The 13440-nt window shown below is 36.2% G+C and overlaps 1 long non-coding RNA gene and 1 pseudogene across 1 annotated transcript in view; both read right to left on the bottom strand.

Annotated features, from left to right (window-relative positions):
- Positions 1–13440, bottom strand: part of LOC127482993 (uncharacterized) — a 67799-nt gene that overhangs the window by 50874 nt on the left and 3485 nt on the right. The window lies entirely within an intron of this gene.
- LOC127483029 (U4 spliceosomal RNA) lies at positions 13020–13226 on the bottom strand (annotated as a pseudogene).

The following is a 13440-nucleotide window of genomic DNA, read 5'->3' as shown; positions in this document are numbered from 1 at the left end:
CACATTTATTACTTAAAATATAAAGAAAAAATCTGATATCATAATCTAGTTTGAGGCTCATTAAATAAGAGATAAATCTTTATCATTGCTTCATATCCTTCCTGAACACAATTCTATACATTTGATTATGGGGGCCAGCATTGTGATACAATGGGTTGATCTGCAATGCCAGCATCCCATCTAGTAGTACCAATTCCAGTCCGGGCTACTCTATTCCCTATCCAGCTGCCTGCTAATGCCCCTGGTAAGCAGCAGAAGATGGCCCATGTGCTTGTGATTCAGAGATAGATCCCAGTTGGGGAGACAGGGACCAGGGGGCCCTGTCCTACCATCAGGAGATGCGTGTCTGAGGACCTCAGTAAAGTCTAGCAGGCTGCATTGTGAATGATGTTGATATCATGTGCTCAGCCTTGTAATCAAGGTTTTTTCTCTCCTTTTTAAACTAATAATCTGGATAACAAGGATTCTGTGCTTCTTGCGGGAAAGTTTCCTGTGTTTCCTGTTGTCTTTACAACAATACCAATCCTCGCCAATCAACACCCCTCTTCTCCTGGACCAGTCATAAGCACTTCTAGACAATGAGCTCTCAATGGCTCCCATCTCAGTGCTGCTGGAAGCTTTTTCTCTCACTTTTGATTTCTGTTTTCTTTCAATAAACTACTTCTGCTTTACACACTCTTCCTTGTCCATGCTCCTCATTCCTCATGGACGTGAGACACAAACCCAGTGGAGAAAATGATCAGTAACTGCAGACTCCTACAACACTTGAACCCCTGCCACCTATGTGGGAAATCTGTATGGAGTTTGAGGCCCCTGGCTTTGTCCTGGCTTAGCCCTCATCATTGTAACCAACTAGGAAGTGAATCAGCAGATGGAAGATTTCTCTGTCTTTCTCTCTCCCTGTCCTTCCTTCTCTCTGTGTAACTGCCTTTCAAATAATTTTTAAAGTAATAGACATGTTTGATTATGAGTAAACTTTTACAGGAAATTCTAATAAGTAATTTTGATGACATTTTGATGATTATCTTCTCTGAAATCTAAACAACTATTTGTTTTTTAATTTTTTGACAGGCAGAATTAGACAGTGAGAGAGAGAGAGACAGAGAGAAAGGTCTTCCTTTCCATTGGTTCACTCCCAAAATGGCCGCTACAGCCAGCGCTCTGCGCCAATCTGAAGCCAGAAGCCAGGTGATTCCTCCTGGTCTCCCATGTGGGTGCAGGGCCCAAGCACTTGGGCCATCCTCCACTGCACTCCTGGGCCACAGCAGAGAGCTAGACTGGAAGAGGAGCAACCGGGACAGAATCCGGTGCCCCAACCGGGACTAGAACCTGGGGTGCCGGTACTGTAGGCAGAGGATTAGCCAAGTGAGCCACAACGCCAGCCTGAAATCTAAAAAATTATTACAATGGTGTTATGAGGCAGACACTATAATTCTCTGTGTTTTGTTTTTTTAAAGTGCAGTTTAGGGGCTGGAACTGTGCCATAGCGGGCTGGTTAGATCCCGGCTGCTCCACTTCCAATCCAGCTCCTTGTGGTGCACCTAGGAAAGCAGCAGAGAACGGCCCAAATCCTGGAGCCCTGGACCCATGTGGGAACCAAGATAGAGCTCTTTACTCCTGGCTTCAGCCTGGCCCAGTCCTGGCCATTGCAGCTATCTGGGGAGTGAGCCAGTTAGTGGAATCTCTCTCTCTCTCTCTCTCTCTCTCTCTGTCTGTGTGTGTGTGTGTGTGTGTGTGTGTCTGCCTCTCCTTTTCTGTAGCTCTGACTTTCAAATAAATAAATCTAAAATATAGTTTAAAATGAAGAAACTCTATTTCCAAAAATCACGAATCAAGAGAGAACAGGTTGGAATTTCAAAATCAGAAATTTTCATGCTAGATTCTGCAACTTTGATCATTTCATATCAAATAAGGTTAGATTTAGAAATGTCCAGTTTTAATAAACTAAAATCAACATTTCTCACAACAGGGGATTTTGAGGGTAATCTATGTTGCCTTCCATTCTAATCTGGACTAAAAAGAGGTTCCCATGAATCAGAGCATCCCCAACATCACAGTGATATGGATAGGTCATATCCTGCTGTTCTATACTCAGTGATCTCCATGGAGACTTGTTTTAATCCATGTAGATAGCAATGTAATAAATAATTCTATATCAAATCTTACCAAATAAAAATGAAAATCTTCCCTACGCCCTTCCCTAATACCATGTCTCAAGGGTAACTACAATCACAAACTTGGTGTAAAGAATTCCAGATCCTTAAGTAAAAGAGGATATAAAGAAATCTTCCCAAAGCAATACATGGGCTTCTAAATTTAGAAAGGCAACTATACAGCCTATTTTTGTAAGTAGGGAAAAGTAAGTTCCCAGAAGCCTAACTTATATGATATCTGCAAAAATAATGAAATCACTGCATATTAAAACAAAGAGAGAAAGAGAAAGAACTTGGAGTTTAGGAGTAGGACTGCTATAATAGATGGTGGTTAATGAACATAGCAAAAATCTCATAGCCTTCATTGCAGTATAACATGCATGAAAGTACAAATCTGCTATGTTCAATGAATTTTCACAAAGTAAACACAATCAAGGAACTAGCATCCAGATCAGGAAATAAAACAGCATCAGTTTCTTGCAGTTGCATCCTTCCTCTTCCCAGTTAATGCACCAGTATTCTTTCCAAAGAGGAGAATAAAAATATAACCAATATCATTGATTTTAATATCATAAAGTAATTTTGCCTCTTTTTAAACTTTATATAAATGAATTGTGCCACATATTATTTTGCCTGATGTTCTTGTTCAATATATTCATGCAACTCATACATAGTAATGTATTCTTTATAATTTATTTATCACGTATGACTTCATGAAAATTCCACCATTTATTAATGTACTTTACTGTTGATGAACATTTTAGTTGTTTTAGGTTTGGATTTTGAAAAATAGTGCTACTCGACATATTATTGTTCATGTCCTTTGGTCAAAAAATCACGCATTTCTTTTGGAGAATTGTCATAAGAACAGAATTACTTGATCAAAGGGTATGCATAAATCATATTAAGACACATGTCAAGAGGTTCTCCAAAAGTTCAGTGTTAGTATACATCTGCTTTGGCAGCAAATGGAGTATCACTTATCCACAAATTTAAATGACCTTTGATAATGTAATAAATTTACATTGCAATTTCAGGTGGTAAGGCCCTAATATAGTGACAATAAAGATGCATAGAATGTTGTTGACTCTTTGAGTACCTTCTTTGATGAAATGTCTGTTTGAATCTACTGTTTACTGTTATACTGGATCATATTTTTTTCCTGATAAATGTAGAACTTTGATAGAATAAGTTATCAATTCCAATAAAGTCTCATGTATAATTTTTCCTTAAAATTGTGCATTCATGTCTGTTTTTGCCTACCCAGGACCTGAAGATATTCTGTTATTTTATTTTATTTTATTTTATTTTATTTTATTTTATTTTCAAAAAATCCAATGCAGGCCGGTGCTGTGGCACAATGGGTTAAAGCCCCAGCCTGCAACAGAGCACCGGTTGGAGTCTCCTCTTACAATCCAGCCCTCTGCTATGGCCTGGGAAAGCAGTAGAAGATGGCCCAACTCCTTTGACCCCTGCACCCATGTGGGAGACCCAGAAGAAGCCCCTGGCTGCTGGCTTCCGATCATTTCAGCTCTGGCCAATGCAGTCATTTGGGGAGTGAACCAGCAGAATGCAAGACCTCTCTCTCTGGCTCTACCTCTCTACGTAATTCTGTCTTTCAAATAAATAAAATAAATCTTTTTTTAACTTTTATTTAATGAATATAAATTTCCAAAGTGCAGCTTATGGATTACAATGGCTTCCCCCCATAACGTCCCTCCCACCCACAACCCTCCTCTTTCCCACTCCCTCTCCCCTTCCATTCACATCAAGATTCATTTTCGATTCTCTTTATATACAGAAGATTAGTTTAGCATACATTAAGTAAAGATTTCAACAGTTTGCTCCCACACAGAAACACAAAGTGAAAAATACTGTTTGAGTACTAGTTATAGCATTAAATCTCAATGTACAGCACACTAAGGACAGAGATCCTACATGAGGAGTAAGTGCACAGTGACTCCTATTGTTGACTTAACAAATTGACACTCTGCTTATGGCCTCAGTAATCACCCTAGGCTCTTGTCATGAGCTGCCAAGGCTATGGAAACCCCCTGAGTTCACCGACTCTGATCATATTTAGACAAGGCCATGGTCAAAGTGGAAGTTCTCTTCTCCCTTCAGAGAAAGGTACCTCCTTCTTTGATGACCCGGGATCTCACTTGCGGAGATCTTTCATTTAGTTTTTTGTTTTTTGTTTTTTTGTTTTTTTTTTTTGTTTGTTTGTTTGTTTTTCCCCAGAGTGTCTTGGCTTTCCATGCCTGAAATACTTTCATGGGCTTTTCGGCTGGATCCACATGCCTTAAGGGCTGATTCTGAGGCCAGAGTGCTGTTTAGGACATCTGCCATTCTATGGGGCTGCTGTGTATCTCACTTCCCATGTTGGATCGTTCTCTCCCTTTTTTATTCTATCAGCTAGTGTTGGCAGACACTATTCTTGTTTATGTGATCCCTTTGGTTCTTAGTCCTATCATTATGATCAATTGTGAACAGAAATTTATCAATGGGACTAGTGAGATGGCATTGGTACATGCCACTTTGATGGGATTGAATTGGAATCCACTGGTATGTTTCTAACTCTACCGTTTGAGGTAAGTGAACTTGAGCATGTCCCGAATAATGTAAAATAAATCTTTTTTAAAAATCCATTGTTATTTTTCACATTTTATATTTAGATCTATGAGTAATTTTGCAAACTTTTTTCTGTTGTAATATAAGAGTAAACTTCTTTGTTTCAAGATTTATTCATTTATTTAAAAGGCAGAGTTTCAGAGAGAGACACACACAGAGAGACTGAGAGATTCATTTTGCTGGTTCATTTCCCAGATGGCTGCAATGGCAAGGGCTGGGTCAGGATGAAGCCAGGAGCCTGGAAATTTATCCAGGTCTCCCTTGTGGATGACATGGGCCCAAGTACTTAGGTTATCTTCTGCTGCTTTCCCAAGTGTATTAGTAGGAAGCTTAATGAAAAGTTGAACAATCAGGACTCAAATCAGTGCTTACATGAGATACCAGTGTTGCAAACAGCAGCTTAACCTGCTAAGCCACAATTCTGGCCACTCTTCTTAGAATTATAAATGTTCAGAAGTGGGCCTTTGGCCTAGTTGTTAAGATGCCCATTTCCCATATCAGATATGTTCCAGTCTCCAGCTTCTTGCTAATGCAGATGCCGTGAGGGAGCTGTGATGGTTCAAGTTTAAATTGAGTTTCTGCCACCCATGTAAGAAAGCTGGTTTGAATTTCCAGCTCCCAGCTTCAGGCTTGTCCCAGGCCTGTCCTTCCAGTGTAGGCATTTGGGAAGTGAACCAGAGATGGGTGCTCTCCTTCTTTCTATGTGTCTATCTGCCTCTCAACTAATTAAATAATTAAGCAAAAATGAGGAAATATAGATATTGAATGACCAGTATATATTTATTAGAAAAAGTAACCTTAAACTACTGCATGTAGAGTCACATCCGTCATAAAAGAGAAAACTCATATGTGAGAACTTGCTACTGAATTATTGACTTCCATTTGTCTATTTCTCTATGCCTAAGCCAATTTAGTACTGCCTCAATTACCATAGGTGTATTATTATTGATATCTCTAAAATGTCTAAGTCCTCCAGGTTTACTCTTCACCTTCAAAACTGATTTAAACCTGAGAATTTCAAAATCCTCTTGTAACACTGCTTTTTATTCCATAATATTCTTAAAAGTCGGAAACATTTATTATTCCAAGTTCATAATGTTTCCTCTCTCATATTGCTCCCAAGACCTCTTATTTCTCCTTCCTTAAATCCAATCAACATTCCATTCGCAAATGTAATTTCTTTCCGTGAGTACAAGTATGGATGTAATTACTAAAGATAAATGTGTAAGGATAAATGTTTGGATTGAACCAGCAGACAACATTGTGCACTACTACAAATCTTTTTTCTAACAGCAATATATTTGCATTAATTTTAAGGCTTGTTTTTTAAGGATCACCAGACAACTAATAGGCATTTATTAAATTAAGCATGTGTAATATATGATGCATTAGAATAGCAAATATTTTAAATCCATGCCAAATATTTTTCACTTTACATTGGGATATTATGGATTCCCTGGTAGTATTTCCACTTCATTTAATAGGAATTAATTTTTTCTGTGTCCAGGATTGGGAGTCCTCAGATTCTCCTCAGTTGTCAGCATACCCTTTATTATTTCATCTGTATTCAGAAGGTTTGTGGGTCACTGGCAGTTTTCCACATAAGCTCGTGTTTCTCAGGTAACTCCCAGGATCCGTCCATAGGAGATAACAGAGGAAATCAAGAAAAGATTACCAAACAATATGACTTTCCTTGGATTGCAAGGAGATGAGACCTCATTACAGCAGTTAATTTCACTTTCATTTTCATTTGAATTACAAAGCAGTTTACAGGAAAGGACACTTGACAACATTAAGGCCATGCTTGAAACTCTTTTTCATCTCTATTTTTCATCTTCTGAATGCCTACATTTTCGTACTCCTGTTTCCAGAGACCACCCTTTACCTATTGTGGACCAAATACCAAAAGAAGCTTTCACTCCCGAATAAAAATGTTATGTGAAATTTAATTCTGTCCTCAGAATTAAGCTGGAACTACTAAATTGCCAAAAAATTAGGGAGTGCTTAATCAGATGTAATGGATGGCACTCAACTTATTGTGCTAATCAATGGCCTGGTGGTGGGAGCATAGTACTATTAAATCACATCATGGCAACACATTATTTAACTGTTTTTGTTTTTGACTATGACAAATATTAGAACAGAATTTGAAAATTATCAAATATAGGAACTTGTGTGGAATAAGAAAATCTTTATGTATTTGAAATAGCTGGATTATGATCTATTTTTTTCTGGGTTCAGATAAGATATAAAATCATGTGAAGGCAAAGTAACCAGGTATTTCCCTGGTTATGTTGATGAGAAACCCAGACATTTGTGAATTAGACTATTTGAGGTACCAAAGTCACACATACATTTAAATTTATACCAATTAATCTTATATTTAATTAAACATCTATATTGTGATATTTATTACCTAAAGTAATAGTTCAAAATATTTAAAACCTAGACAAGAAAATAAAATCTTTCTAGTGTTATAGGAAGGAATTCATCTGCCAAACTATTAATTTTTCTTAAAGTAATGACATTTCAGGCAGAATGATGGCAAGAGAAGATAGGAGATCAAAAGCATTCTTACTTACTTTTCTCATTGGCTGAGTGTAAGAGTGCAAAACTCAACAGAAACAAAAAAAGACTGCATTAAATTATTATAAACTTAGAGGGTTTCCTAATGCAATTATTTTATTTTATTTTATTTTCTCTAACGTGGAAAGACTAGTCACTGTAGGTCAGATTCTAGCACTCAGGTTTGAACACAATGCTTCTTACAGTTTGTAGGAGCAGTGTTGTATCTTCTTCCAGATGGAGTTTCTTCATAAATATACATTGAATTTAATTGACAGGAAGACTTACATGCTTTTCAAACTTCCCTGCCTCTTCACACACTACTGTCTCCTGCCTGGAATATCTCAGTCAAGTGGCTGTCTGGCAAACCCAGTGTTCACTTATTTTACGCATTTTCCAGGATCATTTCTCTTATACCAGCAGTGTCTGGCACAGTATTCAGTTAATGCTTTACAGATAAACAAATTAAACACATGAATTAAGAAGAGGAATTATGATTATCCGTTGTTTTATTATTTCTTAAGATTTATTTATTTGAAGAACAGAGTGATGGATAGAGAGGGAGAAACAGAGAGAGAGAGAGAGATTTTCCATCCAGGGAAAGCAATGGAGGTTGGCCCAAGTGTTTGTGTGCCTGCCACCTGTGTGGGCTACCAGGATGGAGTTCAGGCTCCTGGTTTCAGCCTGGCCTGGATCTGGCTGTTGTTGCCATTTGGGGAGTGAACCAACTGATGGAAAATTCTCTCTCTCTCTCTCTCTCCCCCTTCCTCTCTCTCTCTCTCTCCCTCACTTTGCCTTTTAAACAAATAAATCCTTAAAATATAAATAGCATTCTGGACATAAATTTGTTGCAGCCTTCATCTTATTGCTATTTGTTATGAAGTCTACATCTACCTTGAGTACCAGATTTTTTCTTGTTCATCATATACTCCCATTACCTGTTCATAGGCAGCCACTGATACATATAAGGACTTATTAATTATTTGATAGGTTGAATTCTTTGGAATTCAATAGAACTGAATTGAATCAGGTTGGATCCAAGAGTTAATTCTTGTAATAGTGTATGATATAAATTAGAAAAAGAAAAGCTAAACTCATAGATTATCTTTTTTAGATTATTCAAACAGATAAAATAAAAGGAATTTCTTCTATGAACCAATTGAAATGGGACTGCAAACATGGGGAAGTTATAAAAAATATAAATAGAATTTAGCAAAAAATGGTATGTGGTACTGAAGGAAAGGGATAAACAGATGATAATATTAAATATCCAGACCTTGGAAATTGGGAAATGATGTTGCCATTTTAATAATCATGATATCTACTTGTCCTTATAGTTCAGATGATTTCTACTCTTTGCATATAAGCTCTTTGGAATCAAGGAAGAATTCCCACAAAGCATGGTGAGAAAATGGCACAGTTTACATTACTTGGAAATAACAGTGATTAAAATGAATAATGAGAGCTCTGATATTCCTCTCCGCTGGGTATTCCACACCCCACGGATGCTCATAAAATCAGTGATCTAGTTATTAACTTTACACCTTTGGCTAATGATGCAACCACTACAATTGCTTATTATAAACACTGTTTGCAGTGACTATATCATTATTTTGTTATCCTAGCATTATAGAAAATGAGGTAATTGTGAACTTGCCTGAGTAATCATTCTGGTTAGGAACAACCCTATCAGTTTTATATCAGAATCTTAAGATTACCAAAAATTATGACTGTTTAATAGTTTGGTAGAACACAAATTTCAATGATAACTAACTGCTACTTCTTTGGAAAAAAAATTAGAATCCTGAGGATATCAGTGTTGGGCTATACCCCTGATTTCAACAGATGAAGGGCACGCCCCTTGGCCTGAGTTACATTGATAACTATTGGCAGAAAGGCAAGCGATGCTTCTTTCATAGATACTAACACTGTGTTTGCACCCTGAACTCTTCAAGGCTAAGATGAAGTGACAAAATATTAGGCCAATCACATAATTCTGCTGGCCTTTTCAAGAAGAGAACTATAGCAGTAGACTGCAAATGATTTTGACACAAACAAAACAAAGCAAAACAAAATCCATCTCAAAGAAGGTACAACACTGCTCCTACTGGTGGTAAGAAGTATTGCATTCAAGCCTGAGACCTAGAATCTATTGCCTACAGTGACTAGACTTTCCATGTTACAGAAAACATACTAAATAATTGCACTTGGAAACCCCAAATGTTTATATTAATATAATATAGTCGTTTTTCATTTTTATTGTTTTGTACTCTTATACTCAGCTAATGAGAAAATTAATATGAATGCTTTAGTTCTTTTATCTCCTCTTGCCATCTCCCTGTCTTAGAACTGTACCTATGGAATGCATGAACTCTGTCTCTTCATATCAATAAAAAAAGTCTCTAAAAAAGTTTTAAAAAGAATTAATACAGTTTGGCATACAAATTCTTTTTAATACCAATATTTTTTATTTCCTTCTTTATAACACTAATACAATTTTATTTTCCTGTCTATATTTTAATAGTTGTGAACCATTATTTAAGTAATAAATATTAAAGTATAGGTACTTAATTAAATATAATATTAATTGGTATAAATTTAAAAGCATTTTTCTCTTTGTCACCTCAAATAACCCAACTCAGAAACATCTGGGTTTTTTAAAAACATAACCAGGTTAATACCCAGACTTTGCCTTCACATCAAAAAACAGAAAATAGTAGAATATAACCCAGCAATTTCAAATACATAAAGGTTCAGTTCTTACATCCAAGTTTCCATGTTTGCTAAATTTTTAGTTTCTCCTCAAATATTTGTCATCGTCCAAAAAACATCAGTTAGTTGATGCGGTGATATGACGATGTGGTGTGATGTGATGTAGTAGCCTAATGCTTTCCACTTCTGGTGAATCCCTCAGGCCATTGATTAGCAGTCAATTTAGTGCAGACCATTACAACTGACTGAGCACTCCCTGATTTTATTGGCAATATAGGAACGCCAGCTTAATGCTGAGGAGGGAATCTAAAAGCATTACATTTCATGTAACAATTTTATTTGGAAGTGAAAATTTCCTTTGGTATTCAATCCACACCAGGCAAAGGGTGGCCTATGGAAACAGGAGTACTGGAGTATAGGGACACAAAGATGAATAAATACACAGAGATGAAACAAACATATTTTCAAGTAGTGGCTTTAATGTTGAGTCAAGTAAACTTGATTTCCAGTAATCTGCTTTGTAAGTCAAATGATAATGAAGACAATATCAACTGCTGCAATGAGGTCTCATCTCCTTGCAATCCAAGGAAAGCCATGCTGTTTGATAAGCTTCTTGATTTCCTCTGTTGTCTCCTATGGATGTATCCTGGGAGTTACCTGAGAAACACGAGCTTATGTGGGAAACTGCCAGAGACCCATAAAACACCTGAATACACTGAAATAAAAGAAGGGTATGCTGAAGACTGAGGGGAGTGTGAAGACTCCCAATCCTGGGCATAGGAAAAATTAACTCCTAAAAAATGAGGTGCAAATACTACCAGGCAGTCTGTAGTAGCCTGATGTAATGTGGAAAAAAAAAAAATTGGCAACCCACCAACTGATAGAGTAGAGAGAATCACTACAAATCCTCTTGCTGTTGTTCTAAAGTTGAATTTGTCATGAGTCTTTTTGTACATACACAATACTTCATATGGCCTATAATGGCACACTTGTTTCTTTTTGTATCAGCACCTTATTCCTTTTCATAACTAAGTACTGTTGTTTACTCATTCTTCAACTGCAAGCCATTTGGTTAACTTCCACTTTTTGGTAAATATGAGTACTGAAGCGTATGTTCATGTAACATAGTATTAGATGGACATATGTTTTCATTCTCAGATACAGAGCTAGGAGCCAAACCACTGGGTTACATAGTAATGTGTTCTGTCTTTTCAGAAACTGGCAGACTATTCCCCTAAGTACTTGCACTACTTTATATTTCCAAGAGCAGTGTATGAGAAGCCCAATTTGTCCACACCCTCACGGATGCTTGTCTGATTTTTTTTTATTATAGCTGTTCTAGTGGTTGGCCAGTGATGTCTCTTTGGGATTTGTGTTTGTGTTTCTCTGTGGTTAATAATGTTGAGTAACTTTTCATGTGTTTGTTTTCCATTTGTGTACCTTTGGAGAAATTTATTCTAATCGTATGCCCACATTTGAATATGGCTGTTATTTTTATTGTTGAGCTATAAGAATTCTTTTACATTCTAGATAAAATTGTGTACAAAAAAGACAGCAGAAAAGAATTTAGGATAAAAAGGAAGCTTTATTTTAACAAACAGATTGCAAACCCGAGAGGTGCAGTACAAAATGACACTCAGGAGAGAAAGAAGGGGCTACTTTTTAAAGGTAAAAAGACATACACAGGAAGCACTTAGTTCTGATTGGCTGGCAATCCACAAATTGAAGTTTATTGTTGCCTAGAGAAGGGACTGCAGAGGTCACCCTGTGAATTGTTCAGAAACTCAGTTCACAACAGATAATGTTGGCAGTTTCTGGTCGCAAGTGGCTACTCAGCTCCATTGTGTATTCAGGCCAAGGTGGCCACTTAAGATCCATGTTAAAGGTATAGTTTTTCCAAGGGTTCACTAAGTCCTTCATAAGGATACCATGCGAACTTTCTCCTCTTCTGTGAATTATCTCAATTTTGTATACTGAAAATTTCACCAAAGAATTTTTTTGATAATGTCAAATATATCTATTTTTTCCTTGTCACTTTTTTCTTAATTGTAATTAAGAAGTCTTCACTCAAGGTCATGAAGATTTATGGCCATTATCGCTGTAGTCTTTGTATTTAGGTTTATGGTCCATTTAGAATTAATATTTTGAGTAGAAAGATGTCTAGCTTCATTCTTTTGCTTGTGGATATTCAGTTTTCCCTGTATCTCTTATTGAATACTCTTTTCTAACTATCAAATTAATATTTTGACATTCACAAATTATTCAACTTATGCATATAATAACTGTTTTGTAAGGACTCTATACTACGTCATTACATTTTACAATCAATTCATTCAAACTATTCTCTCATTTTATTTATTTAGTGAATATTGGACTTTGTGCAGCGAACTGAAGATAAAAATCCACAATTCTTTCAAATTATAATGGAGGGAATCACCAAAAAGAATTAATATTTGACTTTTCTTTGAAATACATTAAAACAGTATCCTAGAATTCCATAGAAATTAATTAGACAGTGAAATATAGACCCAGAAATCAAAAGTTGAGATTCCAGCCATTTTTATATCTTACAAACTAACTAAGATGCACTTCCCACCTTTCAAAATGAGATATTAAGGTCAATAAAATTCATTAGGTTATTGTGAGGCTAGAATGAATTTTTACAAAATAGTATTAAATATTGAAAACATTAAATTTGCATCATTGTAACGAAAATGCATTTGTACATGAACTTATTTCATAAATATGTATTGAATCCATGGGTGCTGGACAGTGTTCTGGAGATGTAATGGTGAACAAGGAATCAGGGGCAACCTCTGACCTACACCAGAAGAGGAGCCCTCAGGCTCTTGATGTCTTTACATATAGACTTTGTACCCTTTTAGTTTTCAAATTTACACTTAAAATAATTACTATGAATTTGTGGCCCAGAATCTATATTTCTAAAGAAATAATAAGATAGCAACCCAAATGCTAAAAATTAAAAACAAGAAAATATAACTACCACAGTATTTGCATCAGACAGCCACAAACTTTTGGTTACCAAGTAGCTTTTCCTATGAAATTTATTTATTAGATCTTGATATTTGGGGGAGAGTTTTCAATTAGCAATGATCACACCTCAGATAAACCTCATTGGCTATGGCACTGCTACTGTGCAAAGCAGATCTTGAATTTTTTAAAAAACTTATGAAAATCTTCATTTCGCTTTTGACATATAATTTCCCTCATTCACTTGCAGAATCTATTGGTTTCCTTTAATTTTTTTCAAATATCTAGGCCTATTCATCCAAACAATTTCCTATCTTCACTCAGAAACACAAATTGCATTTCAAAAGTGAACATTTTTTGCATAAGCAACAAAAGAGGCAAAAACAGA

The sequence above is a fragment of the Oryctolagus cuniculus genome, chromosome 4, assembly GCF_964237555.1.
Source record: "Oryctolagus cuniculus chromosome 4, mOryCun1.1, whole genome shotgun sequence".
NCBI lineage: Eukaryota > Metazoa > Chordata > Mammalia > Lagomorpha > Leporidae > Oryctolagus > Oryctolagus cuniculus.
The sequence above is the reverse complement of the archived record's forward strand: the minus strand, read 5'-3'. Positions and strand labels throughout refer to the sequence as shown.